The following is a 9,697-nucleotide window of genomic DNA, read 5'->3' as shown; positions in this document are numbered from 1 at the left end:
GTGTCGTTTTTCATTTAATCCTTACAGGGAGCCTGGCCTATATATTCCAAGGGGTGATCTACATTTTGGCAAATCACGCACCAGTCTGGGGGCCCTGGATACCAGCTCTGTGCTGGGAAGCGAACAAGATTTGGAGAGTGAGAAAGGTGGATGGGCCTTCCTTGCCCAACGTTTTCCCCAGCAAATCTTCAAGACTGGATCCTCAGGCCCACATAAACTGCATGATGTAAATAATCACAAAGGCATATAATCCCACCCCAATCTCTTTGCAAATGTAGGGTTGCCATATTTCAAAAAGTGAAAACCCGGACACAAAGGGGGCGTTTTTTGACCAAAGCTGTCAAGTTTTTTCAGCGAAATCTCAAAAAAAAAAGTTTTTGAGTTATTTTTAAGGAAAATTGCCCAAAACGGCACTGCCAACAAGGGTTGCCATACGTTCGGATTTCCCCGGACATTTTGGCGATTTCCACCCAGACACTGTTTCCGACGGCCAAATCCCGACTTTATGCCACTTTGCAAAAGAGATGTGGCAACCAACATCCCCAGTCTCATCTTTATTCAGTTTTCTGCCAAAAGATTGCTTCCCTGTGCCCAAAGTCTAAACAAAAATGCTGCTTGCCATTTCCTGGCAGATTTATTCACACTCTGGTCAGTGACCGAAATAAATTGATTGACTGATTCATTCATTCATTCATTCATTCACATACATTCACTAATTTGCTGTTTCTCTAATACAATAAACCCCAGGTAGGTTATAACAGATTAAGCACATAAAAGGGTGCAGACCAGGGATCCCTGGGAAGGACATCCCAAGGGCTGTGTGGTACTACAGGCCTTTCTCTGAGATAGTTCAGTTGGTAGGACATGAGAGTCTCAGAGTTCAAGTCCCACATTGGGGGGGGGGGGAGATTCCTGCATTACAGGAACTGGAACTAGATGACCCACATGGTCCCTTCCAATTCTATGATTCTATGACCTTCATTGTGAAGGTCCTCCCTTTGTTGGTGATAGGAAAGCCCCTAGTTACAGATGCCCCAGCAGAAGCTCAAGAGCTAAAGGGGGGGGAGAGATATGGGGTGATTCCAAATCCATAGCATCCATAGCTCCCAGTACATTTCTGAGCACAATTCAAAGTGTTGGGGCTGACCTTTAAAGCCCTAAATGGCCTCGGTCCAGCATACCTGAAGGAGCGTCTCCACCCCTATCGTTCAGCCCAGACACTGAGGTCCAGCGCCGAGGGCCTTCTGGCGGTTCCCTCACTGCAAGAAGCCAAGTTACAGGGAACCAGGCAGAGGGCCTTCTTGGTAGTGGCACCCGCCCTGTGGAACTCCCTCCCACCAGATGTCAAAGAGAACAACAACAACCAGACTTTTAGAAGACATCTGAAGGCAGCCCTCTTTAGGGAAGCTTTTAATGTTTGATGCATTACTGTATTTTGTTGGAAGCCGCCCAGAGTGGCTGGGGAAGCCCAGCCAGATGGGCGGGGTATAAATAAATGATTATTATTATTATTATTATTATTATTATTCCTTTTCCAGACAGGCACAGTGGTATTTCTCCTATGGTTGGCAGCAGAACTCGCCCAAGCCATTGTCCTGCCCAAAGCAAAGGACACGATAGCCGCTTCCTGAATCCATGTACAGTGGTACCTCGGGTTACATACGCTTCAGGTTACATACGCTTCAGGTTACAGACTCCGCTAACCCAGAAATTTTACCTCGGATTAAGAACTTTGCTTCAGGATGAGAACAGAAATTGTGCTCCCGTGGCACAGCGGCAGCAGGAGGCCCCATTAGCTGAAGTGGTGCTTCAGGTTAAGAACAGTTTCAGGTTAAGAACAGACCTCCAGAACGAATTAAGTACTTAACCCAAGGTACCACTGTACAAAAGTCCACCAGAATGGTGGTTGAATCTCATGTGGCAATGGGACTATGTGTCCTCCGCTGTGCTTGGGGACCACAGACTAGCTCAGGGAACTCAGGGCAGAACAGGTAGTGGCTCACACAGCTCTGTCCGCTCCCACCTCTCAGAATCTGCTGACTCCTTTTGCCTAATAGTAGGGCTGGTCCTGATCAAACGCATCCATTCTTAAGGAAATTAACCCTGAGTGCTCACTGGAAGGACAAATCCTGAAGCTGAGGCTCCAATACTTTGGCCACCTCATGAGAAGAGAAGACTCCCTGGAAAAGACCCTGATGTTGGGAAAGATGGAGGGCACAAGGAGAAGGGACGACAGAGGACAAGATGGTTGGATAGTGTTCTTGAAGCTACCAGCATGAGTTTGACCAAACTGCGGGAGGCAGTGGAAGACAGAAGTGCCTGGCGTGCTCTGGTCCATGGGGTCACGAAGAGTCGGACACGACTAAACGACTAAACAACAACAGGGCTGGTCCTGATTGGAAGGAAAAGGAGGGGAATTCTAAACAGGGGGGGGGGGAATAGGAATCTAAAGGGGGACAGAGAGCCATCACACTAGGCCTGTCAGGGCTGGGGAAGTGTTGGCTCCTTCACCATAGACAATCCCCTTCCTGGCCCAACCTCCACGGATTGCTCTGTCCAACAGCACAGCAAACAAAGAGAGCCTCAGAATAACACACACACCTTTGTGACACAGCATTGCCTAGGTGGTGTCTGTGACAAGGAGTACCCTTTTTAGCTAGTATTTATCTGCTTGTTTCCCACCCCAGCATGCCTCCCTAGGGAGCCCATGGCAGCAAAAAGCTAAGCAGCAAAACAATGCAATATTTTAAACATTTTCCATTTAATGGTTGCAACTGTTTCAGTGGTCTTATTTATCGTTGTAACCCACCCTGAGACCTTGTGGGGAAGGGCAGGTATGAAATGTAATAAAATAAATAATTTTTTTTTAAGTAAAAAATATTTAAAAACATAAAGCGTTTCTAAAACCAGTTATGGCTGATTCGTCAGCTGTGACTGTTTCTGGAATACAACAGCCAGAACGCTGTCAGAGGCGGATTTAAGGCAACATGACTGGTTCCCCTGCTCAGGGTGCCGAGCCGAGAGGGCATCTTCCTGCCTCCTTCCCAAAGCCTAGTTAGCGCATGCCCCGCTCCGGGAAGGAGACAGGAGGGATTTTTCCTTTTTCCTTTCTCCTTCTGTGTTAGAACTCCTATTTGGGGACTTCCCTGGCTTTTTTCTGGCCCATGTTGGACCGGTCCAGATAGTTAGCTTGGTGAAAACTTGACGTTTTTATCCCCAAAAAAGTTTTTGATTGAGTTTCCACTGCATTTTAATGTTTTAATGTTGTATTTTAATCTTGTTTTTTAAGCTGTATTTCAATCAATTGTTTTTATATTTGGTGTTAGCCGCCCTGAGACCCTTCTTGGCTGGGGAGGGCGGGGTATAAATAAATTATTTTATCATTATTATTATTATTATTATTATTATTATTAGGTTGGGAGGCATCAAATTTTGGCCTCACACAGGGTGCCATATTACCAAGGCCGCAGTAACCCATGGTTTGGCAACTTCCAAGCTAGAAATGTACTCTTCTTGGGGCTTCCTTTGAAGACTGTGCAAAATGTGGCTACCAGAACCATGAATGCACCAGTGAGCATAATCACATAAGATCACCATTAAAGGGGTTCCATTGGTTGTCTGTAATTGAGTGGGCAAATTCAAGGCCCTGACTTTAACATATGAAGTTCCAAACAACTTGGAACCCAAATATCCAAAAGTGTGCATCCTGCTATCAGTCTGCCTGTGTATTAAAATTGATAGTAGAGGCTCTTGTTGTGGTCCTGCCATTGAAGCAAGCTCACGACATGGTCACCTGAGGCAGGGTCTTCTCAGTGGTGGCACCTCACCTGTAGAAATCCCTTGCATGGGGTGCCATAGTTCACCACAACTCCTCTCATAGCTTCCACAAGCTTGGGTCCAGGAGCAGCAGCCAGTTGTGCCTCTTGGCATAGCCTCTCCCAGCCAGTATGCATAGAGTCCTGCTGCACATCCTCCTTGTTCTCAAAACACCTTGCAAAAAAAATCTCTGTGTAAAAGGACAGGGGTTTTTTTCCCTGTGCAACACCATGTCCAGTAGGGGCTTTTGTCTTGCAGATGGCTTTTGCAAGACCACCATCTCCCTCTGCCCTTCTGTCTGGCAAAAAAATCCAAGCTCAGGCTGTCAGCTCTGATTAACCCCTAGCACCCAAGAATCTAGAGAGGGAAATCTGGCACCCAGGAATCTGTGGGATCCCTCTCCCCCCACTAACCCATAGCATTATTAATGGGTTATTCCTCTGTTGTGGATGGCTCTGGGAAGAAGGACAGGATATAAATTGCAATTATAAATAAAACAAATCTCGAGGTGTGCTGAGAGGTCTGTTTTTGCCCTATTCAGCTGATTTAATGAAGATAGTTCAACCATTAGTTCCCATGGAAACACATCATCGCAGCATCCCAATGCTATTAACACTCATTTCTTCAAGTCCAAAACTCTATCCAGGTAAGACAGACCAGAGTGATAATCCTTTCTGGAGAAATACGATAGTAAAACTCATTAAAGTATACATGGGTGGAGATGGTCCTTAAGATATCTCAGCCCAGGCCCATAATTTTTAGGGCCTTAACAGTCAAAATCAGCCATTTCAGCAGAGCCTGGGCACAAAATGGCAACAAATGAAGGTTGCACAGTATCAAAGCAAAAGGTCTTGACCACTGAATAGTCTTGCAGCTCTATTATAAAGCAACTAAATTTTCTGAATGTTTTTCTTAGGCAGTACAGTGTGAAACCAGGGATGACTGCAGAAAAAACCTAGTTCCAGAAAGCAAACAGCTGGCAAGGAGGATGATTAAGGGAATAAAGTTTTAGTGTATGCTAGGATGACCTGCTCACTGCCTTGCCTTTTCCACCTGACCTGAAAGGGCAGGACCCTGACTGGCTCCCGCTGCAGAAGATGAGGTTGCTCAGCAGACTCTTGGGCTGGGGTATTGCTCAGGGGTGTTGTTGCTGTTACTGATATTCATTTTTTTGTATGTGGAAATTGTTCAATTTGGTTGTGTATTTTTTATGACTTTTGTTACGTTGTAATTATGTATGTTTTCATGCTGAAAGAATCTCCAGAGCTCTTAAGTGGCGCTTGGACAAAATTGCAATTTCTCCCACATGCTGTCACTCACCCCTCCTTGAAGATTTCTCGATCCCACAGCAGAGTGCAACCCTTCCAGAGCATTTGGAAGTTTATCCCAATGTTACCTCTGTTCTTCAGAGATAATTTGATAGTCTATCTATAATCACCACTTAATTACATCTTTCGACAGCATCCCAACAGATGCTGCTGACCTGCTACAATGCCTCCCCGGAAGCCACTACCTCCGGCAGCATTTCTGTTGGAATGAATAGAGTGTCATAGTCTCAAGACAGCAGGGTGGCATGGTCACAAGACTGTGATGTGGGATTAGTTACACTTGTGTGCGCACCCACAATGTACCCTTGCCAACAGTAATGCTAGGGCTAAGGATGTGGAAGCAGAGGAGAGAGAAGACCCCCCCCCCCCGGGCATTTAAATGTGTCTGCCAATCTCTTTCATTTGTGCCCACTGCCAATGATTAAATGAGTCCAAACCACTGAGCCTTGCTGGGTGACCTTGGGCCAAGCACCCAGTCTCACCTACCTCAAAGGGTTGTTGTGAGGATAAAATGCAGAGAACCATGATTGCCACATTAAACTCTCTCACATTGACTGCAGCTCAGCATTTGGAGCAAATAGATACTATTATATCCATAAGGATGTTCAAATATCAGTTGCATGTATCCAGCACAGCCAGCATCCACACAACTATAGCTTTAGTTAATTTCTTATTTCAGTCTGCATATCTTTTTTTTCCCTTTCTGCAGTCCTGAGTTTACATACTGTAGCTTGTCAGTGTCATACTGTATGTAGTGCAACAATAAACCGGAACAGAAAGATTATAGTCTTTATATATCTAGGGCTGAATGAAAACATGCAATCATGCAATTGCAGATGTCAATGGCAGGCGTTCATTGTGCCAGCTTTGTCAATCAGCAGACAGCAAGTGTTTAGCAATCATTGCATCAACAAATAGCGGTGAATTAGATTTTGATAAACCCAGATTGCTGGAAAGCCTGCTTCTGGAAGCTCAAATGTGGAGTCTGAATTTCAGATGAGGCTGAAGATACTTTCTCGTTCCTTCTTGCTCCAGAGGTGCAGATACAGGAGGGGCGTTGCTTCCTTTAGCTCCTATCTCAGGCTGTATGTTTGAGTCCCTTCCTGGATCCAGCAAGGGCCATAATGGCCCCCAAGTATGGGTCATTAAGGTAACGAAGGAAGTGGCTCTGCAGCAGGGAACAAATGGGTGCTCCTCCTCCCTCACCTGGCTGTTGGTGAGAAGGACAAGGGCCAGATGTGTGAAGTAGAAGCTAGAAGCTGCAGGCGGGGCAGCTGAGACAGCCATGCCTGATTTCTGCTGGAATTCAAGGCTGTGCAACAGCCTCAGTACCAGAGCTGCATTACCCAAAGGCCTTGCTCATTCTTCCCTTTGCGCCACTGCAGCACAATACCTTTTCACACTAAATTCCTAAAAATGGTTTCATGTAAGGTGTAAGACTCTGCATTCTAAGAATCCTAATGTTGTTTCTTATTATTTATATGGCAGGTATGCTGTTTTTGATTTTTCATATGCATTATGTTAGATGATATATTAATGCATTATGATTCCCTCTTTTTTCCCCTTATGGTAGTGTGTGTGTGTGTGTGTGTGTGTGTGTGTGTGTGTGTGTGTACCCACACTTAATGTAAGTCACTTGGAGACCTTTGGGCGACAAGACTGGCAAGTTTAATAAATGAATGGAAAGAAAAGGAAATCTCCACTTTCATCTAAAAAAGTAATAGTTCTCATGTTTCTAGGGCAGAGGTACGGAACCTCAGGGGTGGGGCTAAATGTGGCCTCCAGACCCTTCCATCTGGCCCTCAGGACTCTCCCCAGGCTTCACCTCACTGTCAATGCTTTGCATCCTCAAGTGTTTGACATGACTGGAATGTGTCATGAATTCAAAGAATGGCTGTTGTTTGCCTGAATGGAACCTAGATGATGATGATGATGAATAATAATAATAATAATAATAATAATAATAATAATAATAATAATAAATTTCTACCCTGCCCATCTGGCTGGGTTTCCCCAGCCACTCTAGGTGGCTTTCAACAGAACATTAAAAGCAGAATAAAGCTTCAAATGTTAAAAACTTCTCTAAACAGGGCTGCCTTCAGATGTCTTCTAAAAGTCGGATATTTGTTTATTTCCTTGACATCTGATGGGAGGGTGTTGCACAAGGTGGGCGCCACTACCAAGAAGGCCTCTGCCAGGTTCCCTGTAACCTCACTTCTCACAGTGAGGGAACCGCCAGAAGACCCTTGGAGTTGGACCTCAGTGTCCGGGCTGAGAGATGGGGGTGGAGACACTCCTTCAGGTATAATGGACCAAGGCAGTTTAGGGCTTTAAAGGTCAGCACCAACACTTTAAATTGTGCTCGGAAATGTACTGGGAGCCAATGTAGGTCTTTCAAGACCAGTGTTATATGGTCTCGGTGGCCACCCCCAGTCACCAGTCTAGCTGCCACATTCTGGATTAGTTGCAGTTTCCAGTTCACCTTTTAAGGTATCCCAACGTAGAGCGCATTGCAGTAGTCCAAACGGGAGATAACCAGAGAATTCACCACTCTGGCAAGACAGTGTGCGGGCAGGTAGGATCTTAGCTTGTGTACCAGATGGAGCTGGTAGACAGCTGCCCTGGACACAGAATTGACCTGCACCTCCATGGACAGCTGTGAGTCCAAAATGACTACCAGGCTGCACACCTGCTCCTTCAGGGGCACAGTTGCCCCATTCAGGACCAGGGAGTTCCCCACACCCACCCACCCCATTCCCCCAAAACAGTACTTCTGTCTTGTCAGGATTCAACCTCAATCTGTTAGCTGCCATCCATCCTCCAACCGCCTCCAGGCACTCACACAGGACCTTCACCGCCTTCACTGGTTCTGATTTAAAAGAGAAGTAGAGCTGGATATCATCTGCATACTGGTGAATACCTAGCCCAAACTCCCTGATGATCTCTCCCAGCAGCTTCATAGAGAGGGTGAGCAGATATGAGCCTACCCTATAAAAGTACATTTAAGTTCACTGCTCTACCCAGTTTGGCTTCTTGGCCTACTCTCCTTTGACATGTGGCCTGAACAAGGTTCCCCACTCCTGGCTTAATGGGAGGGCTCAGGGCTGCAGACACAAGGGGGAGACCACTATGCATGTTGGGGGTAGGGTTGGTCAGCAGTATGTGAAACTAAACCTTCTGAGAACAACAGGAGACTTCCATATATTTTTAAGGCATAGAATATTCAGAACTCTAGTTTAGTTGTTTCTTGATACTAAGAAGCAAAATTCTCTCACTAGCATTTGTTCCATTACCTTAGAGTTAGGTTGAAGAAGAAATCTAAACCCAAATCCGACTTCAGCTGCTGTCTGGCCTGACTCGCCAAAAGTATTTTAAGGATGCACATTTGCTTGGATTTAAGTTCACCCTGCAATCAAATGAATTTGCTTTATTGTGGCTATCAAAGTGTTAAGACTCAGTGCAACTTTCTCATGAGAAGTGTTTCTAGGAACAGCATGGTCATGGCTGAATTCTTATCAAAGTAGCGTTTTGTGTTTTCACACTTCCACATAACCCATAAACTTATCATCTTCCTAATTCTGATATTTTATTGTTCAAAACTGGACACTGTGCTCTGAACTACACCTGGACATGACAAGGTTAAGGATAGTTGAAGTATAGTTGCTACTAGCAGAAGCCAGTGCAACGAGTCCCATCAGCACAATGGGACTTTGCCCTCTTCTCCTCTCCTCTCCTCTCCTCTCCTCTCCTCATGCCTTCCTCAAACCGCTCAGGGGTATCAGGAGAACCGCCAGAGCAGTGTGTGGAGGGAAAAGAGGGGAGATCATTCTACCTGGTAAGTAGAAATGCTTGCGCTGATGGAATGATGACCTTAGTATGGTGTTGAATTCCACCCAAATTTCTCAGTTTGGAGGATACTAATAGGTGTATTCTTTTGTGGCTTGTAAACATGGGCAATAATCAAACATAGATTTACACCATCTTTTCAAGGGCAAACAAATAGCAAAAATGAGTACAGCCTGCTCTAAAGAACACTGATCCACACAGAAACTGAACTATCCACTTAAGTAAGTGGAGGTATGCACTGCCTCACCAACCAACAAGTATGCAAAGCAACACAGTTGCACCACCCTTCACAAGTGACGGTGTGCACAGTTCTCTTCAGCGAATGATTTAAAATGAAGAGTTAGACCTCTGGAATGCTGCGCTGGAGACAAGATACATTTCCCTTTTCCAAAATGCATTTGCCACCCTTAAAAATCTGGAAAGGGTTATGTTTTTCTATACCAGACTACAACAGAATCCTGTTGGAATAAATGGGGTTTGAGCTATCAGATGAGCTTGAAAATGACAGCCTAAATGTGAAAGGCAAATTGGCTAGTATTTGAGCCTCAATATGACCTAAAGCAAGAACCAACATTTTTCCTCCTCTGAGACCAAAAAAACCCCCATCCATCCTTCTAACAAACAGCATATACCAGAGCTATTATCACCTAAAGGCTCTTTTGACATTTCAAGACAATTTACTAGTAAAATGAGATTAGAGAAGCTGT

General features: G+C 45.1%; 1 long non-coding RNA gene across 1 annotated transcript; it reads left to right on the top strand.

Annotated features, from left to right (window-relative positions):
• Positions 1 to 2,695: 2,695 nt before the first annotated feature.
• Positions 2,696 to 4,815, top strand: LOC308474744. The gene is made up of 3 exons (XR_013984917.1): positions 2,696 to 2,834; positions 4,358 to 4,462; positions 4,733 to 4,815. It is a non-coding gene; the product is annotated as an uncharacterized lncRNA (long non-coding RNA).
• Positions 4,816 to 9,697: the final 4,882 nt, after the last annotated feature.

This window comes from Podarcis pityusensis (genome assembly GCF_964106645.2).
Source record: "Podarcis pityusensis genome assembly, chromosome: 3".
NCBI classification, from domain to species: domain Eukaryota; kingdom Metazoa; phylum Chordata; class Lepidosauria; order Squamata; family Lacertidae; genus Podarcis; species Podarcis pityusensis.
Note: the sequence above shows the minus strand (reverse complement) of the source record. Positions and strands in the feature narration are given on the sequence as shown.